This window comes from Gopherus flavomarginatus, chromosome 3, assembly GCF_025201925.1.
Source record: "Gopherus flavomarginatus isolate rGopFla2 chromosome 3, rGopFla2.mat.asm, whole genome shotgun sequence".
Lineage (NCBI taxonomy): Eukaryota > Metazoa > Chordata > Testudines > Testudinidae > Gopherus > Gopherus flavomarginatus.
This window is the reverse complement of record NC_066619.1, coordinates 62,570,048-62,585,436: the sequence shown is the minus strand read 5'-3', so window position 1 is coordinate 62,585,436 and position 15,389 is coordinate 62,570,048. Positions and strand designations below refer to the sequence as shown.

General features: G+C 40.8%; 1 protein-coding gene across 12 annotated transcripts in view; it reads right to left on the bottom strand.

Moving 5' to 3' along the window:
• The window catches only part of CAST (calpastatin), a 110,939-nt gene that overhangs the window by 73,301 nt on the left and 22,249 nt on the right, over positions 1-15,389 (bottom strand). Inside the window, exon 1 of one of the 12 annotated variants that reach the window (XM_050945720.1) lies at positions 7,589-7,733. The exons of 10 other annotated variants lie outside the window; for them this stretch is intronic. The gene's annotated coding sequence lies outside the window, so the exon portion shown is untranslated. Of the gene's footprint in view, positions 1-7,588; positions 7,734-15,389 lie in introns of those variants that run through there. One more of the 12 variants, XM_050945721.1, reaches the window with a different exon arrangement.

Below are 15,389 nucleotides of genomic sequence, written 5' to 3'. Positions count from 1 at the left end.
ATCTTTTTGCTAAACAATCACAGGAGGTACAAGGTACATAAATATGAAGAGCCTTACTGATCTCTATTAGTGTGATCTTCCTTAGAGCAATCACACTTCCACACCTAGGGTTGCCACACGTCCAGTTTTTGACTGGAACGCCCAGTCGAAGAGGGACCCTCGAGGCTCTGGTCAGCACCACTGACCAGGCCGCTAAACTTTCAGTCGGCAGCGCAGCAGGGCTAAGACACACTCCTTGTCTGCCCTGGCTCTGCGCAGCTCCCAGAAGCAGCCAGCATGTCCTGCGGCCCCAAGGCGCAGGGGCTATCAGGGAAGCTCTGTGTGCTTCTCCCACCCCAAGCGCTGGCTCTGCAGCTCCCATTGGCCAGAAACTGCAGCCAATGAGAGCTGCAGGGGTGGTGCCTGTGGGTGCAGGCAACGAGCACCACACAGCTACCTGGCCACCCTTGCACCTAGGAGCTGGACATGCCGGTTGCTTCCAAGAGCTGCATGGACTTAGGGTGGGCAGGGAAGCTGCCTTAGCCCCGCTGCACCACCGACTGGGAGCCACCTGAGGAAAACACTGCTCGGCTGGAGCCTGGACCCCGAACACCCTCTCTCACCCTAACTCCCTCCCTGAGCCCACACTCCCACCCCAAGTCCACACCCCAATCCCCTGCCTCAGTCCTGCGGCCCTCCCACACCACAAGCCCCTCATCTCCACCCCATCACAGAGCCCACACCCCCAGCCTGAGCCTGCACCCAACACCTCCACCAGTACTCTGAACCCCTCATTTCTGGCCTCACCCTGGAGCCCATACCCCCAGCCAGAGCCCTCAACCTCTCCCACACTCTAACCCCCTGACCCAGCCCAGTGAAAGTCAGTGAGGGTGGGGGAGAGGGAGAGACAGAGGGAGGGGGGATGGAGTGAGTGGAGGGGCAGGGAGAGGCCTCAGGAAAGGGGTAAAACAAGGGTGTTCAGTTTTATTCAATTAGAAAGTTGGCATACTATCCAGTCCTGGTTTAAATTAAAAACAAATGAAAGGGTTTTGTTTGTTTATTTGAAGTGTTGTTCAACTCAGACCTAAACCAAAACGTCAGTTGTATATAAAGATTTAGTACTGCTCAGCCCTATACCTCTTCTGTATGAGGACGGCACCTGCTTAAAACTGCATTTTGATTACTGAAAGTACTCTGGAAGCGGCCTGGAAAGCAAGCCAGCATATGTCTGATGTATTCATAAACTGAGAGTAGAGAATGAAGTTCACATGCTTACAAACTACTTCATTTTCACTAAGTGCTTGGAGTAGAGTTAAAAATAAAATTGCATCACAGCCCCAATTCTCCAAGACAGAGTTTTTCAGTATCAAATTCTGTTTGTGTTGTTCAATTGCAAAAGGTTTCTTTTGTCCTGTTGAAAGTTTACAACGCATTTCATTTTCAAATTTAATTCTTTGTGCATTTCACTCAAATTATTACTTAGATTTCCTTTTTTCTCGTCATTTTCATGAACAGTGATGTAAAAAACGCCTCGAAAAATTGCATGTGGCCACAAACCATGCTGATCAATGTGTTATTTCTTAGGCCCAATCCACATGAAGCATTCAGAGTCTAAGCAAATTTTAAAATTGTTGAATCAAACTCATCCCTCTATAACTCCATTTAAGTCAAGGGAATTATGACAGAGATCATTTCTTTTTATGCTCTCCCCTTAAGAGCCTGCGTCTGAACATCTTCAGGATATAATGCAAGACATTTATTTTGCAAAGCTACTGGGTAACAGTTCTGTTGTGTCTTGCTTTGTGTTTTATTCTTTATAATAGCTACTCTAGCTGCCACAGCAAAAACAGCTGTAGAAATCTGTAATAATAACGGTAGTTATGGAATACCCACAAATAATCCTCAATATCAAAGGAACTCTAAACAGACACAGCACTATTTTCCATTTTTTTCAAATGAAGTCCAGCTTCAATTAACACCTTATACCTGCAAGTATTGGAAATACCTGGTTTATCTACAGTAAAGCAATTCTAATTCATTTTTGAGGGAAAAAACCTATCTAAAGATAGTTCTAATTAAGATACATTATAGCTCAAAGATATCTTATTGTTTAAGAGGGATTATAAATTCTAATTCTATAGTATGAGACAATATATTCATGTAATGTTTGAGAAAAATTTTGTAAATGAGTTCCAATAGTTCATGGATTAGGGACTCAATCTTTTGGGGTTCCATAGGCTTCTGTATAGACTATTCAGGTTAATCTTTCTATCTCCCCAATGGGACTCAATATCTTCTAGACTGAGCACTATCAGAGATGATTAGTTCTCAAACTGTGGATTTGTGTCTCCAGAGGTAACATGCTTGTTAACAGCAAAAATGTTTTAAAATAAATACACAGAGGTGAGAAATAATGGCCCTCAACTCTATTGTCCTTCTGCAAATTTGTGTACATAGAGTCAATCCCTTACCTCTCTCTAAAAGTGCAAAGTTTCAAAAAGTTCAGTGAATAGAAGATTTCTGGGAGCGGACTAGATCTGGACAAGGAGAAGTCTGGAGATAAATGTGAGAAACAAGGGACATATGCTTGTTTTGTTAAAATATTATGCGTTTCCTGTTGAAGAAAAAAAATCCAGAATACTTAACGTTGGTTTAGTTAAATAACAAAATTTAAAATATCCGTCTGGTGATGTTCTCCTCATAATAGAGTATGGAAAGAAAATCCTCCAAATATTAATGATTAACCTGTTGAACTGAAGATAGTTCACCTCCCAATGACTTCATAAGTATCTGCTTCAATTATCTTTGGTAAATGAAATAACCAAACAATCATTCATTTTCTGATATAGCTGTAAAACTAATCTGAAAAGTTTTCAAAATAAATTACTGTTTAAAAATATGTGTACCTTCTAAAAATGAAACCTATATCTATCTCTGAGTTGTGAAGAATATGTATTAAGGTTATAACTACTAACAAGAATGTACTTTTATGTCGAAAACCATGATTAAATCGAGTCTTCCTGACTAGTGATTTAAATCAATTTGATTTAAATCAAATCCACCCTGATAAGTAGTAGCTAAATACTTTATTTACAAAAAATATTACAGAAATGACAGTTAACAACATCAAATATTTCAAAGTGCTTTCTGCATCAATGAATTGCAAATGGGAAAAAGAATTTACTTTCAGGAAATAAGTGTGGGTGGCCATCATGCATCAGCTTAAGTGCCACATTCAGGTGGGTTTATGTCACTTAATCTGGAACACTGCTAAGGATCAGTACAAGAAGCCTGTAACATTTCTCAAGGAGAAATTTACCCAAATCTTTCTGTAATACAGTATATTTGTTTGTCTATAGAAGCCACAGGAAAGCCCAACAGAATAAAACTGCACACATAACTAGACACCTTAAGATATAGGTTCTGAGAGAAGTAATTTCCAACGTAAACCTAGCAAATTTGGCAAAATTCAGAACTGTCAGTTGGTGTTCACAAGAATCAGCAGAGATACTCTGACTCAAACACTGGATTTTTTGCAGAGTGGGGTAGGAGGATGTTACCACTGAGGTAACAGGAACTGCACATGTGCTAGGTGACAAAGACATCTATTACCAAAGATGAAAAATCAACAAAGGCTCAGAAGCCATGGTTATCTCCACAGAATTTAAAAAGAAAAATAGCCAATAAAATAAAGCCAGAACAGGAAGCTACTTTTGCCACTTTTACAGTAATTGTATTAGCAACAACTGTGATTAGACATGGTATCATTAGCACAGTCCTAACATCATTCATTATTATAAGTGCTTCTTTGGAGTTATGCTTCAAAACCTTACAAATGATGCCCTGGAACAGAGGAATTGCCATACCTGATCAGACCAACTGTTTATCTAATTCAGTAACTTGTCTCAGCAGTGACCAGCACTAGAAGCTTCTGAGGAATGGGTACAAAACCCAGCCATAGACAAAGAGTTCTGTTTTTTGTTTACTTTGTCAGTTTAAAAAAAGACCCTTAACAGTATTTCAAAATTAAGTCTTACATTTAATGTTTTATTTAAATTATGCTATAAAGTATTTAACATTTACACTAATACTGTACATCTGTACACAAGTACATTATTTGTCTAATGTAAACACAGAAGTCAAATGTGGTCACTACTACTGACCGACTAAGAATTATGCACATTATATTGTTATTCTGCTTGCATCAACCCACCATTCCAGGCTGCTTGTTTCTCTCATCCATCTATTACGTCTTGTATTGTAGACTGTAAGATCTTTGGGGCAGAGAAACTGTATTTTTTTATGCTTGTACATCAACTAACACAATGAGATTGAACCTGGTTGTGGTCTTTAATTTTTATATTGCAAAAGTGCCTAAAGAAGAAGAAATGACAACTAGCATAGCACTTCCAAAAAACTGACTATGAATTACTGTTAGCAAGAGACATTTTAAAATCACAGAATAGCTCATATGTTTATATGTATGTTTTTATAAGATGGAGTCGAGAATATCAGTTCAAAGCGTTTCCAACAGAAAATAATTAAAAAATAATCATCTTAGTTCTAATGATACACGGCCAATTTATATAGTACTCCACATACTCAACACACTTATAAACATGCATTACATTAATCCTCACAACACACTGCGAAGTCTGTTATTATCCCCAAATAAAGTCACAGCAAGTCAGTAGCAGAGCTCAGGATCTCCTGACTGCCAAACCCATGTTCATTCTTCCAGAGCACACTATCTACCAGTCTACACCACCTTTGGAATTCAATACAACACTGACATTTAAGATCTGTATATTCTTAGGGCCCTATCATGCCCGATTCAGCCTCCTTCCTACTGGAGATTTGAAATTGAAGGGTTTCCACTTGCCGAATTTTTAAGGCATTCATCCACCAAGGGAAGGAGGGAGAAACATGCAATATCCCCTGCAGAAGAAGCAGATAGTTGCCTCAAACTCAGATCTTCAGGGACTTGCAGAGGCACAGAATTATCTGTACATTTACATCACATTTACTCTTTGTTCCTCCTAGCAATACATGTCCTGCAAAAATACCACTGTCAGGGGCCCCCCTTGTGGCTACTTTCCTCCAGCTCAGGAATAGTTTCTGAGCACAGGGTATCATGGACAGGGTCAGATTCAACACTAATTTACCTAACAAAATCCCATGTTTTTTGAGAAAGCTGAAGTAACATCACTGTGGATAATTTATTCCCCCAAACGCCATTCCTTTTTCTATCTTCCCAGCAACAAAGCCTGCCTGGAAAAGGTGGTATATATTAAGATGATGACATGGAATTAGCACTCTTGCTTTCTGTGTCCCTCTCCCCACTCTGGGACTTTGTCCTTGATGTCACTGTTTCAAAAATAGCGAATTTGTTTAGGAAGAGAATTTTCAAAGAAAAATTGGTCAAATACTTGGCGTTCATTTAATCTGACTTTTAGAGTTCTGCACTTCTCCACAATGAAGATCTAGTTATGGAGAAATCTCATGGCAAAATGGTTCATCCTTAAGGCCATTTGCACTGGGGCTAGAGATAAAGGATTTCTAACCCTAGGTCACATCTAACATGGAGAATGATGCTTCTTCACAGCTAAGTATATGTGACTAAATGATGATGTTTGAATCAATTGACTACAAGACAACTGATACCACTTTAGCTACACCCTAGTTTGCATATTACTGAAGAGAAGAGAAACCATCTACTTTAGGAATAAAGAAAACACTCTTCTGCCTGAAAAAGCTGGGATATTTATCAGTAACACCTAATACTGCAAGAGAAAAATATATGTCTTTATATTTTTCAATTTATTTGTGCATTAGACAGCACCTTTGTGTAAAGTCATTTCACTATTCCCCACATAGTCAGTTAAGCCCCAGTCCTTGAAATTAACTTTGTGCGGGTAGGCCAGTGAGCCCATGCAGCGCCCCAAAGGATTGGGGGGGGGGGTTGCCGAGGAAGGAGTGCGGCATGTTACCCAGCTTCCTGTGTTGTTTGTGTAGATCTTTAACACAGCAAGAGGAAAGAGAAAACCCATTTACACAAAGAGGAAAATGTGACTGCAAGACCATAAATGGCATGGGGAGGACAGGGCAGATGTGGCACCTGAAGCTATTTTTACAACTTTTTGCAACTTTGGCTAGATTTCAAGTTGACAGTATCCTTTCACATGCAGAGCTACAGCACAAGCCAATATGGTCTAATGGGAAAATTCAACTTGATACAGATGGCCAGCACATGCACTTAAATTGCAGAGCAGTGCAATGGGCCTTCAGCTGGTCCTCTGGACAGAGATTAACTTCACCTTGAATGCACATTCAATTAGTTCTTCAAAATATCAAATATTTATGTTATGGATAGATGGCATGAAACACTTCAGTTTAGAAAGCAAATCCTCATTTTATCTAGCAGAAAGGCTGAGAAGCCAGTAATTTTATAACAAAGACATTTCCTTCCCTACACACAAAATGTGATGAAAAAGTAGAGTTCTTAAGCAATAACACCATAGAACAAAGCTGATTAAATTCACCCTCAAGCACCTCTTTGCTAGGTAAACTTATTTTCACTCTTTCAAAGTAAATAAAGGAGAAGTGGATATAACACAGCAACTGAAAAACCTCATATGGGGCAGGAGCCTTTTTCCCAACTAATCCTTTTTATTTTGAGTTTTAAACCAAGCAAAGGAATTTATGGTAATGAATCAAAAGGTTTTATTTACAATGAATATAATGAAAAATTCCTAAGAAATATTAAGTATAACCTATACTAAGTCTACACAATAAATCTCATCTGCATTACTATAGAAACAATGACAAACGAACAATTTAACGACTGTGCTTCTGTTTCTTCTGAATGGACTTATTCTGCACACTTGTGTGTTGTTAGGTATATCAACACCTAAACATCCTTTAAACAAAAACATTCTTTTGTACAGATGACCATGCCCTGACTATGCAACATTTGGTACATTTAACAACTACATTAAAATTTGCATTCATGTGACAAAAAAATATGGGCTTCTGATGCAAAGGCAGTTTAAGTTACTAGCATGGGCATACTTTGGAAAGGGTAGGGAGGTGCGGCACCCCAAACTGAAAGCCTCAGGCAGGCACAGAATTTGCCCCCTCCCCCACACAGCCCATTGGCCTGATTGGAGTTGCCTCCCCCAAATAAAGAAGTGAAACTATGTCTACAGTTACTAGGAACATAGAAACTGAACCTAAAGAAACTAGGCTGATTAAATCCCCTGCCCTTCCCTGCCTCCTTTAGAATTTAGCACATGTCTCAAACAGTATATTTTGAAACTCGGTCCCCAAAACAAATATTCAGAAACACATATAGAGTACAAACAGCCGTACTATACAGAAAGACTGTCCCCCTGTTAGCTCTGAGCATGTGGACACAGTAGACAGTTTTAGAACTGGGTCACTGTACACTCAGCCTGTTTGGGAATGCTCTAGCCCAGATAAAAGAAACACCTCATAATGTCAGCAGCTCGATCAGAGCACTGCTAGGAGAGAAGAAAGGAGAAACTATATCATGTAATTAGCCTGAAGCAGAAATAAGTAGAAAAGCAAGTCAGAAAACAGTACTCACTTTGTCCAGTTGGTTTATATTCTAACCTCTAGTTAATTGTAGCACAAGATCCTTATGACAGAACTGTTTTTGTTTCAGCATATAGTGCTATCCTTGGTTTCAGCTGTAATGAAATCCTGGCCAACCCCCTTTTACACTTGAGGATGACACAGCCATTTCTAACACCATGGCAGGATCCTCCACCCAGTAGATTCAGTTGCTCCACCTCTCTATTAGTTTGTTGTTGGGTGTGGTGTTTTTTAGTTTGTAAACAGGCAGCTCTCTCTGTAAAGATTTCCCACAGCTAGAATAACTGATCCAAAGTGAAAAAAGAAAATACTGCCTGTGGAAATATGAATGTGTGTATATCATTGGTTTATCATAAACAATGACAGTAGGTAAAACTCATCCCTGATTTCTATGTAACTCTACTGAAGTCAGTCAAATTGCATCAGGAATGTTTTGAGCCCTTTGTATTTTATACCAATACTAAGTACTCCTTTTTTCCTTCTTAAATCAATGTCTGCATTTCTGCACAGTTCTTAGTCTCATCTACTACTATGGTTTCTACAGCAACAGTGCTGACTGGAGGAATCCAATACAGTCCAATTCACCTTAATTAATAAATAGCAACTACTGTTATTGTGGACTGCTGAGGTGAGGAGCGAAGGACTCAGCAGGCAAGACTTTCAAATAATTCTAGCTGAGAGACAGGAGATAGTTATATCCGAGGGAGAGGAGGACAGAACAGAACTGGACTGAGCTCTCTTAATCGGGTAGAAGTTAAAGTGGGAAAAGAGAGAGAACTGGGGGCAGTAAGGGAGAGGAAAGGGTGAGAAGATGATGGGACCATGTGTATTTTGGGCATATGGACTAGCAGTCAGCAGCAAATCAGAGACAAAATGACTGTACAACAATTCTGAAACAAGCCATGCATCAGTTATGCAAAATTCCTAATCTGACTGGCTACTCCTGTTCCTCAGCCACACAGCAGTTATCTGAATACTATTTCATTAATAACCACACATTGTCACTGTATAATATCCCTGTGCTTTGATTGGTTGTGACCATAAATGTAAGTACAATAAATTCATCTGCTGTACACCAAATTTGGTAGTTTTAAAAGGTATTATCACAGAAAAATATCAAGATACAAGGATAACAACAGCAACTTACTTTTTAATTTCATATAAGTTTATAAAATCAAATTCTTGAAAGTTGTGTTTATTATTTATTTGAAAGTAAAGAGCTTCAATGCTCCTTTCCTATCAGTTTCTGGCTCATCATATGTCTGATAAATATGGAAACCCCCACATCCACTCCACCCCCAAGGTGGAGATCAACCAGAGAGGGAGAACAAGGGGGCGGTAACTGGATGGCTTTCCTCTTTCTTTAGACATATCTAAACTGTAGTTAGAAACTCAAAGCTGGTCCATGCCAGCAGACTTGGGCTCTGGGGCTCAAGCTAGTGCAGATGTTCTGGATCCAGCTGAAGCCCACCCTCTGGGACCCTCCCACTTCACAGGGTCCTAGAGCAGGGATAAGCAAAATTTTTAGACCAAGAGCCACATCTGGGTGGGGAAATTGTATGCAGGGCTGGGGTGGGGGTTGGGGAGTGGGGTGCAGGAAGGGTCTGAGGGCAAGGGACTGGGGCAGAGGGGTGCAGGGTGTATGAGGGGGCTGAGGGCAGCGGTGCAGGAGGGGTGCAAAGTGCAGGAAGGGGCTCAAGGCAGGGGTGCAGGAGGGGTGCGGACTATGGGAGGGTCTCAGGGCAGGGGGCTGGGTGCACAGAGATGCATGGTGCAGGCAAGGGGCTTAAGGCAGGGAGCTGGGGTGCAGGAGGGGTTCAGGATCTGGGGTGGCAGTGGCGCGCACTGGGGCCAGGGTAGTCACTCTGCATGCCTGCCTTGTCCCTGGCCCCATGCCGCTTCAGGAAGCACTGAGGCCCCTAGCGGAGGAACGGACGGAGGGCTCCGCATGCGCTGCCATTCCCGAGCCTCCAGGTATCTCCCCCAAAGCTCCCATTGGCCATGGTTTCCAGTTTCCAGCCAAAGGGAGCTGTGGGGGCAGTGCCTGGAGGCAAGGATCCGGGGGCCGCAGGGACGTTGGGCTGGCTGCTGCTGAGAGCAGCGTGGGGCCCGCAGCACCACGGGGGGCAATCCCATGGGCCGGATCTGGCCCGTGGCCCATAGTTTGCCCACCCCTGTCCTAGAGCCTGCGTTCCAGCTGGAGACCGGCCATCCACAACGCAGTTAAACTGCCCCTTAGCCTGAGCTCCACAAGCCCAAGCTGACTGGCATGGGCCAGTTGCGATTTTTTATTTGCAGTGTAGACATACCCTCAAAGGCCAGAGGCCTGGAGCCTGGCCAGTTCCATACAATTAGGAATACATGGCACACATGAGACATGGATGCGGTTTAATTAGTAGAACCAGTTGAGCACAGAGGAATTCATTCCCCTACAAGGAACAGCAGGAATCTAGAGAGAGTCAACCCACAGAGACTGCTAGGAGCAAGGAAGCTCCAGCTGGAAACTGTGAGTTGTCAGGAAAAAGGCTCCAGATAGGGAAGGCCTGTAAGCATTGACTGGATGGGGATTTAAGTACTTTCATTTTGAATATTATGTTAATAAATCCAACTCCAGGGAAGAGAATTGCTGAAATTAGAAAAGTTTATTTTGGTAATTTAATTAATGGAGAAGCTGAGGCAGTGTGCTTTTGGACATAAGAGGGTGCTGGAAAATGTCCAGCCCATTCACATGGCAAAACTTACAAAGATAAGCCAAAGACCGTGCTGTTTTTTGCAGTAAGGTACAGAGTTCATGTCTTAAACAATTATATTATTTCTATTTAAACATTGCATAAAAATGCATTGAGAACCTATTGTTTTTCTCCCTGCAGTCCACAGCCCCTTCTTCCACAATGGAAGATGGCCATCTCTGGTTTTTGCAGCCACATCTTACGTTTTTATGCAACAGGGACAGATGCTCCATGCAGGAAAGAGGCTTCCACTATTCTATTATTCCCACAGCTTTGATATGTTAGCGTTGTGCCCCCTGAACAGCTCTACTCAGCTGCTGGAAAGCTGTGTCCAGTTCTGGTATCCACAGTTCAACAAGGGATGTTGGTACATTGGAGAAGATTCAAAGAAGAGCCACAAGAATGAGTAAAGGACTGGAAAACACGCCTTACAGTGATACACTGAGGACACACAATCTATTTAGATTACCAAAGAGAAGGCAAAGGGGGTTACTTGATCAAAGTATCTACCTGGGGAACTAACATTCGATAATGGGCTGTTCTATCTATCAGAAAAAAGTATATCAAGATCCAGTGGTTGAAAACTGAAACTAGACAAATTCAGAATGGAAATAAGGCATAAATTTTTAACTGCGGGTCATTAACCACTGGAACATTTTACCAAGGATCATGGTGGGTTCTCCATCACTGGCAATCTTTAAATCAAGGTTGAAGAATTAATAATTATTTTTTAAAGATATGGTCTAATTCAAACAGGGAATTATTTTGGAGAAGTTCTGTGCCCTGGGTTATACAGGAGGTAAAACTAGATGATCATAGTGGTCCCTTCTGGCTTTGGAATCTAGGAAACAATGCTCCAGGAGGCAGCATGAAATTGAGAGGTCCGTGTATGCCACAGCCCCACTATTTGCTAAATAATTTATCCCTTGCTACAGAACAGTGCTGCACCATATAAGCACTCTTTATTTGTATTTATTTTAAATGTTTCTAGCCCTTATGGTTGCAAAGAGAGCCTTCAAAATGAGAACTGAGGCAGTGATATTCTCTTCAGTCTACAGACCGCTTGAATCAACAGTTCTGAGAAGTGCTAATTGCCCCCATTCACATCATTTGGTACATTAAGTCTGACATCTAAAGATAATAACCGATGAAGTGGGTTTTAGCCCACGAAAGCTTATGCTCAAATAAATTTGTTAGCTCTAAGATGCCACAAGTACTGTTCGTACTTTTTGCTGATACAGACTAACACAGCCACCACTCTGAAATTTAAAAGTTAGCATTGCTAACTATTTTATTGCTGATAAAATTAGCAATAACAGCTAAGTAATGTATTTACAGGACAATTCCAATCCACTTCGCACAATTATTCAGAGGCCAAGAGCCCAAGTTATTTTCTGCCCAGTTACTTCTTCCCTCCTGACAGCTTTTGCCTGTACAAAAACATATTGAAAATTATAACCTCAAAATGTAATAGCCAAGTGTAATGGTGAATTTAATATTAAAAAAATACAAACCAAGGAACACTGTGCTGATTGTATTAATTATTTTCAGGGAACTCTCCCCCTTTTTTCTTTTTTTTTAAATTTTTGAACCTGGCACAGATTTCCAGTCTGCTACACAAAAACTAAGGAGCCTGCCAAATTATTTTGGTTCAGCTGACCACAGCAACTGCTAACAAAATTCTAAAAAACACTGTCCAGAATCTTCTCCATTTCACGGGCAGATGCTCAGAAAGTTAGCAGCAGCAATATCAAAGCTTGCACTTTGACTCAAGAAAACAGCATTTCATTGGGCTTACTCATTAGGAAGGTTACAGTACTACCAACCCTAACTGTTCAAAAATCATTAGTTAGGCCCCCATGACTTAGTTTGTTTAAAAAAAAAAAAAAAAAGTAGTAATGGGGGGGAGGGGAAGGAAGGGTTATTTGCCTTCTGTTTTTCCTAGTGTTTGGCAAACACTTTGATTTTATTTTCAGCCTTTTCTCCTCAACCATGAGGGGTAGAAGATTCTCATCTATTCACATGAATTCAGGAGCTGGGGCTTTAGGAAAAAAATCATGCTAATATGCTAACAATAAAACAATATTATGCTAATAATAACTGCAGAAGTTCATAGAATATCAGGGTTGGAAGGGACCTCAGGAGGTCATCCAGTCCAACATCGTGCTCAAAGCAGGACCAATCCCCAATTAAATTATCCCAGGGCTTTGTCAACCTTAAAAACCACTAAGTAAGGAGATTTCACCACCTTCCCAGGTAACCCATTCCAGTGCTTCACCACTCTCAGAGTGAAAAAGTTTTTCCTAATATCCAACCTAAATCTCTCCCACTTCAACTTGAGACAATTACTCCTTGTTCAATCATCTGCTACCACCGAGAACAGTCTAGATTAGGGGAAGGCAACCTATGGCACATGTGCAGAAGGCGTCACGTGAACTGATTTTCAATGGCACTCACGCTGCCTGGGTCCTGGCCACTGGTCCGGGGGGCTCTGCATTTTAATTTAATTTTAAATGAAGCTTCTTAAACATTTTAAACATCTTATTTACTTTACATACAACAATAGCTTAGTTATATATTATAAACTTATAGAAAGATCTTCTAAAAATGTTAAAATGTATTACCGGCATGCAAAACCTTAAATTAGAGTGAATAAATGAAGACTTGGCACACCAGTTCTGAAAGACTGCCGAGCCCTGGTCTAGATTCATCCTCTTTGGAATCCCCTTTCAGGTAGCTGAAAGCAGCTATCAAATCCCCCCTCATTCTTCTCTTCTGCAGACTAAACAATCCCAGTTCCCTCAGCCTCTCCTCATAAATCATGTGCTCCAGCCCCCTAATCATTTTTGTTGCCCTCCGCTGGACTCTTCCCAATTTTTCCACATCCTTCTCGTCATGTTGGGCCCAAATCTGGACATAGTACTCCAGCTGAGGTATCACCAATGTCAAATAGAAGGGAATGATCACATCCCTTGATCTGCTGGCAATGCCCCTACTTATATAGCCAAAAATGCCGTTAGCCTTCTTGGCAGCAAGGGCACGCCACTGACTCATATCCAGCTTCTCGTCCACTGGAACCCCTAGGTCTTTTTCTGCAAAACTGCTGCCTAGCCACTCGGTCCCTAGTCTGTAGCAGTCCATTGGATTCTTCCGTCCTAAGTGCAGGACTCTGCACTTGTCCTTGTTGAACCTCATCAGGTTTCTTTTGGCCTAATCCTCTAATTTGTTTAGCTCCCTCTGTATCCCATCCCTACCCTCCAGTGTATCTATCACTCCTCCCAGTTTAGTATCCTCTGCAAACTTGCTGAGGGTGCTCCACACCATCCTCCAGATCATTAATGAAGATACTGAACAAAACTGGCCCCAGGACCGACACTTGGGGCACTCCACTTGATACCGGCTGCCAACTAGACAAGGAGCCATTGATCACTATCTGTTAAGCCCAACAATCTAGCCAGCTTTCTATCCACCTTATAGCCCATTTATCCAGCCCATAATTTAAACTTGCTGGCAAGAATACCGTGGGAGACCGTATCAAAAGCTTTGCTAAAATCAAGGAATATGCTAAAGACAAGGAAGTTGGCAGCAATGAGGTTTTCTTCACAAACAAGCGTCTCTGTGTTTATACGTAGTGATAAAGACTTAATTTTGGTTAAAAAGTTCAACTCATGCAGAAACTCGTGGTTTAGGGCTTACATCATTCACCAAAGAGTATTTCTTACCTACCATCAGCTAATACATTTTTCAAAGCTTGCTTAAGGGGGTTTAAAGGCACTCCTATAAAACAGAACAGTTTACATAGCACAGGAATATATCTGACCTCTTTAGTGTGTTGTAGTAATATAAAATATGCCCCCCTCTCCTGCTATTGTTTATTTGATTTACCCTGTCCAATTTTTAAAGGTATGTATATTTGGAAGACTACGGTGTTCTTTTCTTCCTTGCAAAACCCACACTTAAAGGTTATATTATTACATATCCTAGCAACCACTTGTGGCTGATTTACTGTGGTCAACAGTCTAATTATTGTAATACAAAATAATCTCAATTATATGGATTAAGAGGAAAAGCTCTAAAATACGGAAAAATTATTTGAATAGAATGTGTTTTATTAAGATTACTCAAATATTAAAGGTTTGAGGCAAAAGTTCTTGAAATTTAGCTACAACCTACACAGACACACAAATTCAGAAGGGTAATGTAAAAAAATCATCCCCATCCATTATTTCAAATCCTCATCTACTTTTATTGATTAACTGTGTATGCAAGTGAGAATGAATTTGTACTTGATATTTTCTTTAGTATTAATCAAATATTGATAATCATATGTTGCTAGCTTTTTAGCAAAAGGTAATTGTTTACTGGTATAAGCCCCAGTCTGAACTAGGAACTCACAGGTTGAAATTTCAGCACAAGACCATCATCTTTTCCTGTATATAGTTTAGGTACTTTAAGGTTTTCATAAAAACACATATACATAGTAAAATTTTAATTATTATTATTAGTCTGCTCTTCATGAATATTAAGAAGAAGGGTCTGTGATCCACACTCTTTCCTGCCACTTTTGTATAGCTGGGTACCACCTTATAAACTGTAGGTGACTGCATTTTAGTGGTGTACAAATATATATATATATTGGGAAGTGCCACAGGATGAAAGGTAATCTGTGATTGTAACAGGGTGGCCGTTTCTAGGGCCCTGCATAAAAATGCAAAGCTTCTGTGCTGAGCCACAATGAGTTTATGTACTAGAATTTTACATGAAGATACTGATTCTTGCTGGCAGATGGGTCCTTTTAGCTCCAGCCAGTATATAAAAGGGGTTGGAGTGTCCCTCTGGGGTAGAGAGAAAACTAGGGCCTGGGACAAAGGAGGTTCTTCAGGAGAGTTCTAGAAACAATCTAGGGGAAGAGCCAAAGGCTGATGTTTAAAATTTTCTTACTGTTATCCGAGGTACCACTAAAGTAGAGTCCTAAAACAGTAGTAAGATTTGTGTACATTGGAACTTGTTATTTGGTGTTAGAAAATAAGACTACTTATGCAGGAATTTTGGTAGGGAACCTGC